This window comes from Chiloscyllium plagiosum, chromosome 8 (genome assembly GCF_004010195.1).
Source record: "Chiloscyllium plagiosum isolate BGI_BamShark_2017 chromosome 8, ASM401019v2, whole genome shotgun sequence".
In the NCBI taxonomy this organism is placed as follows: Eukaryota; Metazoa; Chordata; class Chondrichthyes; order Orectolobiformes; family Hemiscylliidae; genus Chiloscyllium; species Chiloscyllium plagiosum.
The window spans coordinates 20987950-21003395 of NC_057717.1; positions in this window are offsets into that span (position 1 = coordinate 20987950).

Here is a 15446-nt window from a genome sequence, read left to right on the forward strand (position 1 = left end):
TACTCACCATATCTCAGGTATTCACATCCAAGTCATTTATTTAAAGACGGAAAATGTGTTGCTGGAAAAGCGCAGCAGGTCAGGCAGCATCCAAGGAACAGGAGAATCGAAGTTTCGGGCATGAGCTCTTCTTCAGGAATGATTCCTGAAGAAGAGCTCATGCCTGAAACGTCGATTCTCCTGCTCCTTGGATGCTGCCTGATCTGCTGCGCTTTTTCAGCAACACATTTTCAGCTCTAATCTCCAACATCTGCAGTCCTCACTTTCTCCCATTTATTTAAGGACACAATATCCATTCTTGCAGCACACTGCTGCTCACTGGCCTCCAGTCCACAAAGCAACCCTCGATCACCAGCTTCTGTCTTCTGACCTTCAAGGAGAAAGTGAGGTCTGCAGATGCTGGAGATCAAAGTTGAAACTTTATTGCTGGAACAGCACAGCAGGTCAGGCCTCCTCTATAATATGGACACTTTTCAAGTTATCACTATTTATTTCTCCAAACTCTTCAGCTTCCATATTCTTCTCCAGTGAAAAAATGACATAGAATACTAGAGGTGCGAGGGAGGTGCGAACGACTTCTGGGAAGGTGAGACTAATGGTTTAAAAACCTTAGTTCAGGCGTTGGGGTTTCCAATTGCCGAGAGTTATGAGGGAGGAGCGAAGGACTTCTGGGAGGATGAATCTAACGTTTCAAAAAGCTTAGTTCAGGCGTCGCTCCCACCCACCTCCTCTAACCTTACTAATAGTCTGTAAAATTGGTAAGTCTTCAGGTTTCTCTTTTTTTCGCCTCCTTTGTTTAGTTCTGTGCGGGCTTTCGTAGAAGCGGGAAATGGATGTCAGGACAGTAGCATGTTCCTCCAGCAGAATGTTGCAGGTGAGAGACACTTCATATGTCTCTGTCGACTACATCTGCGGGAAATGAACCCAACTCTAGCTCCTCGAAGACCGAGTTAGGGGACTGGAGCTGGAGCTGGATGAACTACGGATCAATCCCTGAGTCTGAGGGGGGAATTGAGAGGATGTACAGTGAGGTGGTCACTTCCCAGACACAGGGTAAGGATAGCTGAGTTACTGTCGCGGGAGAAAAGAGAACCGATGGTTAGAACAGGGATACCCAGTGGCCGTTCCCCTCAGCAATAAGTATACCGTTTTGGATACTGCTGGTGGGGACAGTCTACCAGGGGAAAGCCATATACGTCAGGTCTCTGGCACTGAGGCTCAGAAGGGAAGGAGGGAAAATAGAAAAGCGCTACAGGTAGGAGACTTAATAGACGGATTGACTGGAGGTTTTGTGGTCAGGAACCCGGAAGATATGTTGCCTCCCCGGTGCCAGGGTCCGGGATGTCGCCGATCGGGTTTACAAGTTTCTGAAGGGGGATGGTGAGCAGAAAGAAATCGTGGTATATATTGGCACCAATGATATATCCAGGAAAAGGATTGAGGGTCTGAAAACTGACTACAGAGAATCAGGTTGGAAGCTGAAGAACAGGACAAGTAGAGTAGTAATCTTGGGTTTTCTACCGGTGCCACAAGATAGTGAGATAAGGAACAGTCAGCGAATGCAGCTTAACACATGGCTGCGAGGCTGGTGCAGGAGGGAGGGCTTCAGATACCTAGACCATTGGAATACCGTCTGGGGAACAGGGGACCTGTACATCAGGGACTGGTTGCACCTGAACCGGAGATGTACAAATGTCCTGGGTGGGAGATTTGCTCATGCGATTCGGGAGGGTTAAAATTAGTTTGGCAGTGGGGTGGGAATCAGATACACATGTCTGAGAAGGGATCAGTTGCAGACAGGACAATGACAGGATATATCGAATCTATCAAAAAGGTTTTTCACGCGGTGAAACAAAGTTTTCAGTTAAAATGTGTCTGCTTTAATGCAAGGAGTGTCTGGAATAAGTCTGATGAATTTAGAGCATGGTTCAGTACTTGGGGCTACGATGTTGCGGCCATAATGGAGACCCATGATGGGTTTCACAGGGGCAGGGATGGTTGCTTGATGTTCCAGGGTTTAGAATATTTAACAAGAACAGGGAGATTAGAAAAAGAGGAGGGAATGTAGCATTGCTGATCAGAGAGTGCAACACAGATACAGAAACGAAGGTTGTTGAGGAAGGTTTGTGTACAGAGTCAGTATGGGTGGAAGTTAGGAACAGCAAGGGAATAGCCACCGCACTGGGGGTTTGTCCAAACCACCTAATAGCAGTAGAGAGATTGAAGAAGTCTTTGGCGGGCAGGTTCTTCAAAAACGCAAGAGTAGCAGGGTTGTTGCTATGCGTGATTTCAACTTTCCCAATATCACCTGGATCCTCCTAATTACAGATGGTTTGGAAGGAGCTGTTTTTGTCATGTGTGTTCAGGAGGGTTTCCTTACTCAGTATGTGGACAGACCGACGAGGGGAGAGGCCATTTTGGATTTGGTGCTTGGCAACGGGCCAGGACAGGTTCAGATCTCGAGTTGGGAGAGCACTTTGGTGAAAGTACTCACATTTAGCATAGCGTTGGAGAGTGAAAGGGACAGTTACCGAGGGAAAATATTTAATTGGGGCAAAGGAAATTACTACGCGATCAGACAGGAGTTGGAAAGTACAGTCTCGGAGCAATTGATCCACAGAAAGGGCAGAGCAGACATGTGGAGACTTTTTAAGGAGCAGTTGTTGCAACTGATGCAAAAATGTATTCCTCTGAGACAGGTAAGATGGGGTAAGATTAAGGAACCTTGGATGACGAGAACAGAAGGGCTTCTCATCAAAAGGAAGAAGGCAGCTTACGTAAGGTGGAGGAAGTAAGGATCTAGCACACCTTGGAGGCTTACAGGCTTGCTAGAAAGCAGTTCAGAAATGGACGGAGGAGAGCCAGGAGTGGCCATGAAATAGGCTTGGCAAGAAGGATTAGGGAGAACCCAAAGGCGTTTTACTCATACGTGAGGAATAAGAGGATGATCAGGTAGAACGTAAGGCCGATCATGGATAGCGTAGGGAACTTGTGCGAGGAGTCTGAGCAGATAGGGGAATCCCCGAATGAGTTTTTTTTTGCTTCGGTTTCCACCAAGGAAAGTGAGCTTGTTGTAAATGAAACGTTAGAGGAGCTGGGATACTGTTTTGACCAAATCAAGATTGATGAAAATGATGTGCAAGAAAGTTTGGAAAACATTAAGATTGACAAGTCCCCAGGGCCAGATTAGATTTATCCTAGGCTGCTCCGGGAAGCGAGAAAGGAGGTTGCGAAGCTGCTGGCGAGGATATTTCCCTAATCACTCTCCACGGGAGTTGCACCGGAGGATGGGAAGGAGGAGAATGTTGTTCTACTTTTCAAGAAGGTTAATAGGGAAATCCCTGGCAATTACAGTCCAGTCTCAAGCCTGTCCTCAGCAAAGTTTTGGAATGAATTCTGAGGGATAGGATTTATGAGTATTTGGCAATGCATAGTATGATTAAAGGCATTCAGTATGGCTTTGTGAGGAGCAGGTCGTGCCTCACAAATCTTATTGAGTACTTTGAGAAGGTGTCAAGACAGGTCGATGACGGTCGAGCAGTGGATGTGGCGTATTTGTACTTCAGCAAGGCATTTGATAGTGTTCCCCATGGTAGGCGCATTCATAAAGTCAGGAGGTATGGGATACAGGGAGATTTGGCTGTCTGGTTTCAGAATTGGCTGGCTGACAGAAAGCAGAGAGTGGTTGTAGATGGAAAGTATTCTGCCTGAAGGACAGTGTTGAGTGGGGTCCCGCAGGGCTCTGTTCTTGGGCCTCTGCTCTTTACTGTTTTATAAATGACTTGGATAAGATGGTTGAGGGGTGAGTTAGTAAATTTGCAGATGACACAAAGGTTGGAGGTGTCATTGATAATATAGTTGGCTGCTGCCGGCTGCAGCGCGACATAGACAGGATGCAGAGCTGGGCTGAGAAATGACAGATGTAGTTCAACCTGGATGAATGTGAAGTGATGCATTTTGGAAGGTCGAACTCTAATGCTGAATATAGGATTAAAGACAGGATTCTTGGCAGTGTGGAGGAACGGAAGGATATGGATGTGAAGTACAAAAATCCCTCAAATTTGCCACTGAAGTGGATAGATGTTTTGGCTTTCATTAACAGGGGTATCGAGTGTAAGAGCCGTGAGGTTTTGCTGCAGCTCTACAAGTCCCTGGTGAGACCACATTTGGAATGTTGCATCCAGTTCTGGTCGCCCTATCAGAGGAAAGATACAGAGGCTTTGGAGAGGGTGCAAAGAAGGTTTACCAAGATGCTTCCTGGACTGGAGGGCTTGTGTTATGAAGGAAGGTTGAATAAGCTCGGACTTTTCTCGCTGGAGAGAAGGAGGAATAGAGGAGACCTGGTGGAGGTGTACAAAATACTGAGATGAATAGAGAGAGTCAATAGCCAGAGGCGTTTCCCCAGGGCAGGATTGACTGGTCCGAGAAGTCATAGTTTGAAGATATTAGGAGGAAGTCATAAAGGAGACATCAGAGGTATGTTCTTTCTGCAGAGAGTTGGGGATGCATGGAATGCGATGCCAGTTGAGGTGGTAGAAGCGAAGTCATTGGGGACATTTAATCGACTGCTGGACATGCACATGGATAGCAGTGAGTTGAAAGGTGCGTAGGTTAAGTTACTATATTTTACATTACAATTAAGTCTCAGAACAACATCATGTGCCTAAGGGCCTGTTCTGTGCTGTACCTTTCTATGTTCTACGTTCCAGTGGTTTAGTATGTCTCCCACCTCCTGCAGTTCCATATATGGCCTTTCTGATCTTGAAGGGGTCCTATTCTCTCCCTGGTTATTCTTTGATCTGTGATGTATTTGTATAACGTCTTTGGCTACTCCTTAAACCATTTGCTGAAGCTATTTCATGTCCTCTTTTTGCTCTCCTGATTTCCTTCTAGTATATGCCTGTAGAAGTATGACCCTGTACTCACAATTCCTCCGCATCTGCCATATCTGTTCCCAGGAGAAGCAATTCCACTCCTGGACATTCCAGAACGATTCCTATTTCAAGGACAGCAAATACCATCTCACATGATCAACAATGCCCTTCAACGCATATTTTCCACTTCCCGCACCTCCACCTTTACCCATCCATTCAACCATAGTAAGAATATAATCCCCCAGTCCTCACTTGCCACCCCACGAATCTCCACATACAATCCATTGACTTCTGCCATGTCCGCTACCTACAGTCATACTCCATAACCAGGAACATATTTCCCTCCCCAGCCCTATCTGTGTTAATCAGAGACCATTCCCTTGTTTGGTCTACGCGTTCCCCCCCACCACCAACCGACCATTCACCTTCCCTTATTGACAGGGGAGCAGTAAAAACCTGCACTCACAACTCACTCACACCTCACCTGTGTCCAAGGCCCCAAAGGAATTTTCCACACCAGGCAGAAATTTTCCTGCACATCCAAACACCTCATCTACTGCATCTGGATACTATGGGCAAATTAACATGGGTAATGCAGCCAATCTGCACATCTTTGGATTGTGGGAGGAAAACCACGCAGACACGGGAGAATGTGCAAATTCCACACAAATAGTCGCCTGAGGCAGGTATTAAACCTAAGTCCCTGCGATGACGCAGCAGTGCTAACTACTGAGCCACAGTACCACAGGGATCTTTGGTGCTTATGTGCTGCCCCACTGATACCTCAGTGACTCATCCTGCCCAATGGCCGACTGATATTATCCTAGACGGATAATCCAGTTGATATTCATGGACTTGGGTTTGAATCCCGTCACTGCTGATAGTGGAATGTGAATTCAATAAAAATCTGGAATTAAAAATCTATTAAAGACCATGAATCCATTGTCGAATGCTGGGGAAAAAATCAATTAATACACTAATGTCCTTCAGGGAAGAAATCTGCTACCCTTACCTGGTCTGGCCCACATGTGTCTCCAGACACACAGCTATGTGGTTGACTGTTAACTACCCTCTGTTCCCAGGCAGTGACACTCTCATCCTGTGAATGAATAAAGCAAAAAAGGTCGAGTTTTGTATACAATCATATTATTCTTACAGATAACAATGATCTGCTGGTAAATTTGCTTCTCAATTCCCTGCTGACTACTGGGGAAGCGGGGATGGGGGTCGATAGTACAATCCCAATGTGGTGATCATCAATTTCTTATTTCTCAGTTCCCCACAAACAACGTCCCTGGATGTACTCCCAGGAATTTCCTTCCAAAGCCCAGCCGTAATGTTATCCCTAATCAACAGCACCGATCCCCCTGCTCTGCTGCCCCCTTTCTATCCTTGCAGTAAAATCTATACCCTGGAACATTCAGCTGCTAGTCCTATTAATCCCAGAGTCATGCCTCTGTAATTGTTATAATATCCCTGTGCCATGTTCAAAACCATAGCCTGAGCTCGTCTGCCTTTCCCGTCAGGCCTCTTGCATTGATGTAAATGCAGTGTATCGGATTAGTCCCACCTCTTGCTCTGTCTTGCCCTTGACTGTTTGACATCGGAACTGTACCAGCCTCAGATGTAGTTATTTCCTAACTCTCACTTTGGGTTTACGCCCACTCCCACTGGTTTAACGCCTGCTGAGTAGCACTAGCAAACCTTCCCTTCCAGTGCAGATACAATCCATCCTTCTTTTGTCGGTCAATACCCCACAAGAGATTCCAATGATCCAGAAATGTGAAACCATCTCCTCAACACGAGACCCTTCGCCACTCATTCATCTGCTCTATCCTGCTGTTCCTACTCTCACTAAAATGTGGCACCTGAAGTAATCCAGATATTTCTATCCTCAAGGACCTACTTTTTAATCCTCCAGACTAATTCGCTGTATTCTCTAATCAGAGCCTTATCATTTTCTGTTCCTATGTCATTGGTACCAATGAACAACGGCCTCCCCTCAAAGGGTTATTTCCCCCTTTGAGAATATTCTGCTCCCTCTCAGAGGCATCCTTTATCCTGGCACCAGGGAGGTACCACCGCATTCTGTTGTCTCACAGCAGTCTCTGCCAGTGACTAGACAGTCCCCTATCACCATCGATCATCTGGACACGTACATATCTCACATTACAGTAGAGCCAGTCTCAGTATCAGTAACTTGACTGCTAGTGTTTCATTCCCCTGAGTATCTGTGATCCCCTATATTTTCCAAAGCAGTATACTCTTTTGACAGTGGGATAGACAGAGGAGACTCCTGCACCACCTGCCTCTCTCTCCTATCTGTCCTGTAACCCATCTACCTGACTGTATCTGCAGTTTTTCTGACCGGAACTGTCAACGATCACATCCCCGGCTCCTGTGAAATCCTCACTGCCTTTAACTGCCGCTCCAACTGATCTATGCGATTGTTAGGATTTGCATCCACACTTTGTGCAGACATAATCATCAGGGATCATTGAAATACTCTCTAAACTCCTGCATCGGACACGATGAGCACATCACTCAAGAAATGGCCATCTCTGCATCTTATCATTTTACAGCTCCACAAAATACTGCCCAAGAATAACTTAATACCTATGTTTCATATTTTAAAATTTAATAAAGTGACCAGAAGATAAATAAAAATGAAACCTTCACCTTACTCACTTATGTAGATTTACGAAAATAAAACAGACTTAGATTTATACTTTAAGGGACAGAAACCCACTGAGCCTATCACCAGCTGAATCCTTCGAGGGTGAGCGGCCTCTGAGTGCAGCTGTGAAATGTCACTAGATAACATCTTCAGTGAGCCTCCGGAATAAATTATCTCTGTAATCCCCCTCCAGCTTCAGAAATTACATGTCCATGGTATAAGTTTTTTTTAAATTGATTCATTTCTTGTTCATTTATCTCAGAAATGTTTAAAAAAATAAAAAGCATGATTTGTTTCCCGCGAACAGATTTCTGCTTCCTAGCGTTTTGGAGAAGCCTTTGGAGATACATCAATTCATTTCCTCAAGTTATAAGCATAGAAGGAGAGCTTTCTTTTTTTTAACATCACGACAAGGGGAGTGATTCTTGATGAGGTATTGTCACCACAGTAGCAATCTGGAGACCCAGGTAATGTTCTGAGGACCTGGACTTAAATCCCACCATGGCAAATGGTGGCAATTTACTTCAATAAAATTTGGAATGAAAAGTCTAATGATGGCCATGAAACTATTTTCAATTGTAAGGAAAAAACAATCTGGTTCACTGATGACCTATAGGGAAGGGAACTGCCATCCTTATCTGGTCTGGCCTATGCACAACTCCAGACCCACAGCAATGCGGTTGACTCTCACTGCCCTCTGGGTAACAGGGATGGGCAATGAATGCTGACCTGGCCAGTGATACCCACATCCTCTGGATGAATGCACACATGAAAAATTGATTTGGAGAATATAATTTGGATTTCACAAAAAAACTGAAATCGTGGCGGAGAGGTTTTATTTGAAAAGTTGTAACACGTTTTCCAATAAAGAAAATGTCACCCTAATGGATGGCACTATAGACGCTGCAATAAGAAAAGGGAACTTGAGGAACAAATGTACAGAGAGTGCTCAGCTGTCTGTCAGAATAAAAGGTTTGTAATAGTAGGGGATTTAATTTTCCAAACACTGACCGGATTACCACAGTGTGAAACATTTAGTTGGTGAAGCATTTGTTAAATGAGTTCAAGAACATTTTCTTTATCAGTGTTTAAATGTTCCCATCAGAGAAGGAGCAAAACCTGACCAGACAGAGCAAGTGACTTAAATGAGAGCGGGGAAACACTTCAGGTGGGAGGAAATTGTTGGCTCCTTATAGAGGTTTACAAAATCATGAGATGTGTAAGTAATGTGAATAGCAGGTGTCATTTCCAGGAGGGGGCGCAATTCAAGAGTGGGCTGCATAATTTTACAGGTGAGGAGAAAAGTTTTAAAATACATTCGGGTTTTTTGTTAATTTTTTGCACAGAGCTGGTTAATGTGTCGAAAGAATTTGCAGAGGACTGTTAACTGTGAATACAATTACAATTGCTGGACGACACGGTGACTCATTGGTTAGCACTGCTGCATCATCCCGCCAGGGACTTGGGTTCAATTCCAGCCTCCTGCGACTGTCTGTATGGGCTTTGCACTTTCTCACACTGTCTGTGTGCGTTTCCTCCTAAAAGGCAATTAGCCATGCTAAGTAGCCCAGACTGTTCAGTGATGTATAGGTAGGGTGCATGAGTGAGAAGTAAATACACGGGAAGGGTTCTGGGTGAACTTGTTCGGCAAATGACCTGTTTCCACACTGCAGGGATTCTACGATAAAGTCGTTTGGACAGGTACACAATAAGAAATGTTTGAGTGGATGTGAACCAAGGGGAGGCAGGTGAAATTACCTCCGTTTGGAATTATGGTCGACATGGATTAGTTGGACCATAGGGTCTGTTTCAATGCTGTATAATATTACAACTCTAATTCTCACTACCTCAAAATTCCTTCATCCTTACAACGCTCCCTATCACTGTCACCTCATCCAGCCTCAGAACTCTTCCTTATCTGTATAATTCTTCTCCAGCCTCAGAACCCTCACTAACTCTATTCCACTCCAGTCTCTCAAAGCTCTGCTACATGTGTCTTTCTTTATTTCCGGCCTTGAGGATACCCCATTTTATTTCTCACTTGATGGCGGCTCTTTCAGCTTCCTGCACTGAACTCCAGAATTTCCACCTAAATCTCTCTGCCTCACTTTCCTCCAAAAAACTTGAACAATCATGTGTCATCTATTCTATTATCAGCTTTTCTGACCTTGTTTCAAATGTGGCCTAACATATTCCTATATCAAGTATCTAGATGTTTACAGCACAGAGGAAGACTCTATGGTCCCTATGCCTGTAAAGAAAACTACCACATAACTACCCTTATCCATTTTCCAGTACTTGATCCATCACGTTATCTGTCTTGGTATCACAAGCATGCACCTAAAAACGTCTAAAATGCTATTGGGATTTCTGTGTCTTCCACCCTTCCAGAAAGTGAGGTTTAGTGCAACCTTTGATCGATGATGACATCACTCACAGGAACGTAGAGCAGCTGGGTCTGTGCAAACCATAGATGCCCCACACATTGGGAAGGATGGCAGAGAGGGGCGCAGGGGATTTACCAGGATGGTTTTAGGAATAGGGGATTTTAATGCGTGCTTATCTTCGCATTATTCATTGGTATGAGATCGGTAGGGTACAGGTGTTGCTGATACATAAAGAATATTGATCTACAATCAATGGACTCTCCTTCTCAATCTCTCCCCTTGCCTGGGCTGTGGTAACCGTCAGGTTAAACAACCGCCAGTCATCTCTCCATAATGAGAGAGCAGCCCTAATTTCCCGTAGGAAAACGGCAACTTCACCTTTGACACAGTTATGCGACTCTGTATCAGGTGGGACACCACTCAGGCACAGTACGTTGGCCTGGAGAATGTCCACTCTTTTTAAAAACATGTTTGGGGGGCTACACGAAACTGTCGATGCAGGCGACTGGAGAATCTTCCAACATAATCCTGATGTCTACCTTTCAGAGAGAAAAAAGACATTGGAATCAGGGGTTTGGTGAAACTGAGATTGTTCGCCTTGTAACAAAGGAAGTTGAGGAGAGACGTGACTGACGTGATTACAAAAGTTAAACATTAGGATGATAAACGTTACACTCATCTGCTTATCATAAAAGGATTACAGAACACATATTGAAGGTTTGGGGAGATCTTTTGAGAGAATAGTGTTATTCAAAAGAGAACTTTTTGCAGCACATAGGATTGAGCTGGAACACAATACTCACACACATTGCAAATATGCAGATCCTGATGAATTCAGTAATTCTGTCAGAGTTTGTCGTTACAATTACTGATATTACCATCTGAATGCCCACCTGTAATATCCTGTAATACAAGTTTATAAAATCCATCACTGTCAGTTCAAGTTAGAAGCTCACACCGTCCCCTCCGCCAGGCCCAGGATGACTGTACACATTACCCCTTCTGGAAATCAGCAGTAAATTCAGGGGACATCTCTGGGTTAGTATGAATGTCATGTGTCTGAACAGGGCAGATCTTTGACATATGGGACAGAATGTTCCAAGAGTTAGTGAGATATGGAGAACAGAATTTACTTCCTTTTCTTTCCTTCCATGAAACAGTAGTGGTTAATCAATAATACACGGGGTGTGAAGGGCTCACGCAGCTTGCTGAGCAAGTTGTCTCCCTTCTAACAAATGAGCAGCAAAATCCTCCCAGTCATTCCAAAGAGTATCCCGAAAAAGATAGCAACTCTGCATGCTTCCCACTGCTCCCAGTAAATGTTTGGAAGAATGGGAAGGGGGGATCTCCTAGAAAAGGCATAACTGTAAAGTTCTCAGAGGATTGTGAAGAGAGAGAGATGCACAGGAGAAGTGGACAACAAGTTGCCAGATGGGGTATAATTTGGGAAATTGTGAAGTTGTGCATTTTGGAGAAGATAATAAAAGTACAGTGTAATATTTAAATTGCGGAAACTGCAGAAAGCTGCACCACAAAGGGACCAGAGGGCAATTGTGCAGGAAACACTGAAAGCTAGCACACAGTTGCAACAGGTGATCAGGAAAGAGAATGGAATGTTTTGTTTCAAGGTTTTTCAGTATTAGAGTTTGGAGTATATAACTGAGAGCAACATCATGAAGTGCTGGTGAGACCATGATATCTGGAGTAATGTGGGCAGTTTTGGTCCCTTTATATAAGGAAATGTGTCACTTTATTGTATGCATTTCAGGGAAGATTCATGAGGATGATCTCTGGTTGAAGAGATTATCTTTTAAATAAAGGCTGAACAGGTTAGGACTCCACTCACTGGATTTTGGAGAATGAGACGTTGTCTCATTGAAACATATGGGATTCTATAGGGGTTCTATAAACCTAACACGGTGCCTATGGACGATGTCACCTCCTGGCAGTATGTAGGTGAGAAACAGGAGGGGACAAGGATAGATCCTCGAGGTACACCAAATACAAGGAACTCAGAAAGGAAATGGAGAGTGGAGATGGATTTTCCAACGACGGCGAGGTCAAATATTAGTTTTTAGCACAATGGGCAAGAAGGACATAACCAGAAAAGACAAACAGACAGAATAAGGAACAATATCTGTGAATCGGCGAGGGAGGATGATCGGGAGGAGGAGGAGGAGACATAGTTGGAATATCTACAGTTTAGCAAGACTAGGATAAAGTTGAGCTCGGTTAAGGCTTCTCACGACGTCAGAGAAAGATGTTAATTTAGGACAAAATGGGGAACACCATGTGAGGTAGTTTGTGTCGGTGGGCTACTGGGAGGGAGGAAAACAGCTGATCGGACTGTCTCAATCTTAGTGACAGAGGAACTCCATGTGCTCCTCGGTCTTGTTGGTGGAGGGGTGGATGGAGGGGACAGGATGATGGACAGTGCTTTACAAATGAACAGAACCTGGATTAGTGATGTTTAAAACAGTGAACATTCCTGATGTATTTAACATTTATCCAGAATATTAAACTGTACAACTGAAGTCCGGGTTCCCATCCTACCTTGGCAGATGGTGAAATCTGAATTCAAGAAAAATTAACTGTAAATAAGAATCCCCTGTCATTGTCAATGGCGAAAAAATCCTGCCAACCTGACAGTGGCCCAGCAAGCTACTCATTGTATTAATCACTGCAAAGTCTCAACAAAGGATTGAAACGGGATGGACCACTTGGCATCTAACAAGGCATTAGGAAATACAACCACAGAATCTGCCTTCTTGTGACTGCAATATCCTCCTCACTAACATCTGATTTTTGGTGCCAAAACGTGCAGAGCTGACTCACAGACCAATCAAGGACCAGCCTGACATAGTCATACTCACGGAATCATACCTTACAGACAATGACCAGACACCACCATCACTTTTCCTAGATATCGAGATTTTTGATGTTGGAAAAGCATAACAGGTCAGGCAGCATCCGAGGAGCAGGACATTCGACGTTTTGAGCCTAAGTCCTTCATCAGCCTGACCTGCTGTGCTATTCCAGCACCATACTCTCGACTCTGATCTCCAGCATCTGCATTCTTCACTTTCTCCTAAATCTGTCAGGACAGACCAGGCAGAGGTGATGGCACAGTGGTGTACAGACAGAAGGAGTTGCTCTGGGAGTACTCTGCATTGATTCCGGACACCAGGACGTCTCATGGCTCCTGATGATTACCACGTACTGTACTCCCGCGGCTGATGAATCAATTCTCATTCATGTTGAAGGACTTTTGGAGGGAGCATTGAGGAAATAAAATGGCATAAAATGTACTTTAGGTACAATATTTCAGTATCCCCAATCAAGACTAGCTCAGCAACAGAATTACTGGTTGAGCTCGTCCGGTCCTAAAGGACGTAGCTGCTCAACTGAGTCTGCAGCAGGTGGTGAGGGAACCAACCAAAGGGGAAACCTCACTTGTTCTCATTGTTATGAATTGAACAGCTGCAGATACATCTCTCCATGACAGTATCGTTAAGAGCAACCATTACACAGTCATTTTTGGAGACAAAGACTCGCTTTAAAGTTGAGAGTGCCCTCTATTATGTTGAGTGGCACTTTCACTGTTCTAAATGGAGTACACTTCATTGCCTTCATCAACCATTACCATCAAGCCAGGGGATCAATCCTAGTTCAATGGAGAGGACAGGAGGACACGCCAGGATGAGCATCAGGCATACCTAAAAATGAGGTGCCAACCTAGTGCAGCTAACAAACCTGGAGCAAGAAAACTAACATTCAGAGCAAAAGCACTTCATCAGGAATGGAGGCAAGCAGCCTCCAGAGTGGAGAGATAAGTGTGTGGGGGTGGGGCTGGGGAGAAGGTAGGAAAGAGTACAATAGGTGGATGGAGGTGGGGATGGAGAAGATGGGTCAGAGGGTGCCCTAATCAATCACTAATCAACCCCACCGCCCCGTGGCCTAACATTTCAACTCCCCCTCCCACGCTGCCGAGGACATGCAGATCCTGGGTCTCCTCCAGCACCCCCCCCCCCGACCCTGCCATCCACTTATCTCTCCACCCTAGAGACTCCCTGGCTCCATCCAGACGAAGGGCTTTTGCCTGCTCTTCGGATGCTGCCTGACATGCTGTGCTTTTCCAGTAACACTATCATCTAAACTCTGGTTTATAGCATCTGCAGTCCTCACTTTTGCCCAGATACCAAACCTGCATACCAACAGCACAAGCAACAAGCAATAGAACGAAGTGATCCCACAACTAATAGATCAAATCAGAGCTCTGCAGTTCTGCTGCATCCAGTCTTGAATAGCGATGGATAATTAAACAACTCACTGGAGGAAGCATCACAGATATCCCCACCCTTACTGATGGAGGGGCCTCATACATCCATGCAAAAGATAAGATGACAGCATTTGCAGCCATCTTCAGCTAGTTGTGCCAACAGCGTTCTCCAGTGGTTCCTAACATCTCAAATGTGAGTTTTAAGTCAGTTCAATCAATATCAAGAAATGGTTAAGTAGTGCAAAGGCTATGGGCCCTGCCAACATTCTGGCAATAATACTGAAAGCTTGTGCTCCAGAACCTGCCACACATCAAGCCACGTACCGCTCCAGAGCTGGCATCTACCGACAACATGGAGCATTGCCCAGGGGTATTCAACACAAAAGCACACAGCAAATCCAACACAGCCAATTTCCCTCTATCAGTCCATACTCGATCAGCAGTAAAATTATGGAATTGGTCACCAACAGGGTGTTCAAGCAGCAGCTGCTCAGCAACAACCAGCTGAGCAACACTCATTTTAGTCCACCAGGGCCAATCAGCTCCCGATTGTGTCACTTACCTGATTCACAACCTGACACCCAGCTGAATCCCAGAGGTCAGGTGAGGCTGACAACCCAGTCCGACTCCAAGACCACTATTTCCAGCCGATTCCATCCTCGTCTCAGCTCATATACTGAAACTCTCATCCATCCCTATGTAATCTCAGACTTAATTATCCAAACTCAATCCTGGCCAGCCTCCCACATTCAATCTTCCTCCCATCCAAGTGCACACTTCTACCATAAAATGTCCCTCTGTCCAAAGTCTCCTACTCATAAGCAACAACAATTTAAAATTCTCACCCTTGATTTAATTCCTGGCTGTGATCATCACTAGTTCCCTGCACCATGTAGGGGGTAGTGTAATTTTTAAATGGTTAGCTGCATTTTAGTCTTTTCTACCTTATAGTAAACACAAGTGCCTTATAGTAAACACAAGCAGACACTCGAAACCGGTGCCGGACCTCCCCCATGTTTTATGAATGAAACAATTGTAACAGCTTTCCTCGATAGCTGAGAGACCGCCCTTAACCACAGTTGTACAACATCATCCATGTAAGGAAAGAACGGGGAACTCGAACACTGATTGGCCAAGTGAGTAACAAAATAATCGCAGGCACCAGAACCCAAATAAGGAAAACAGTGGGGAACCCTAGCACTCATTGGTCAAGACAGCAGTAGGACACC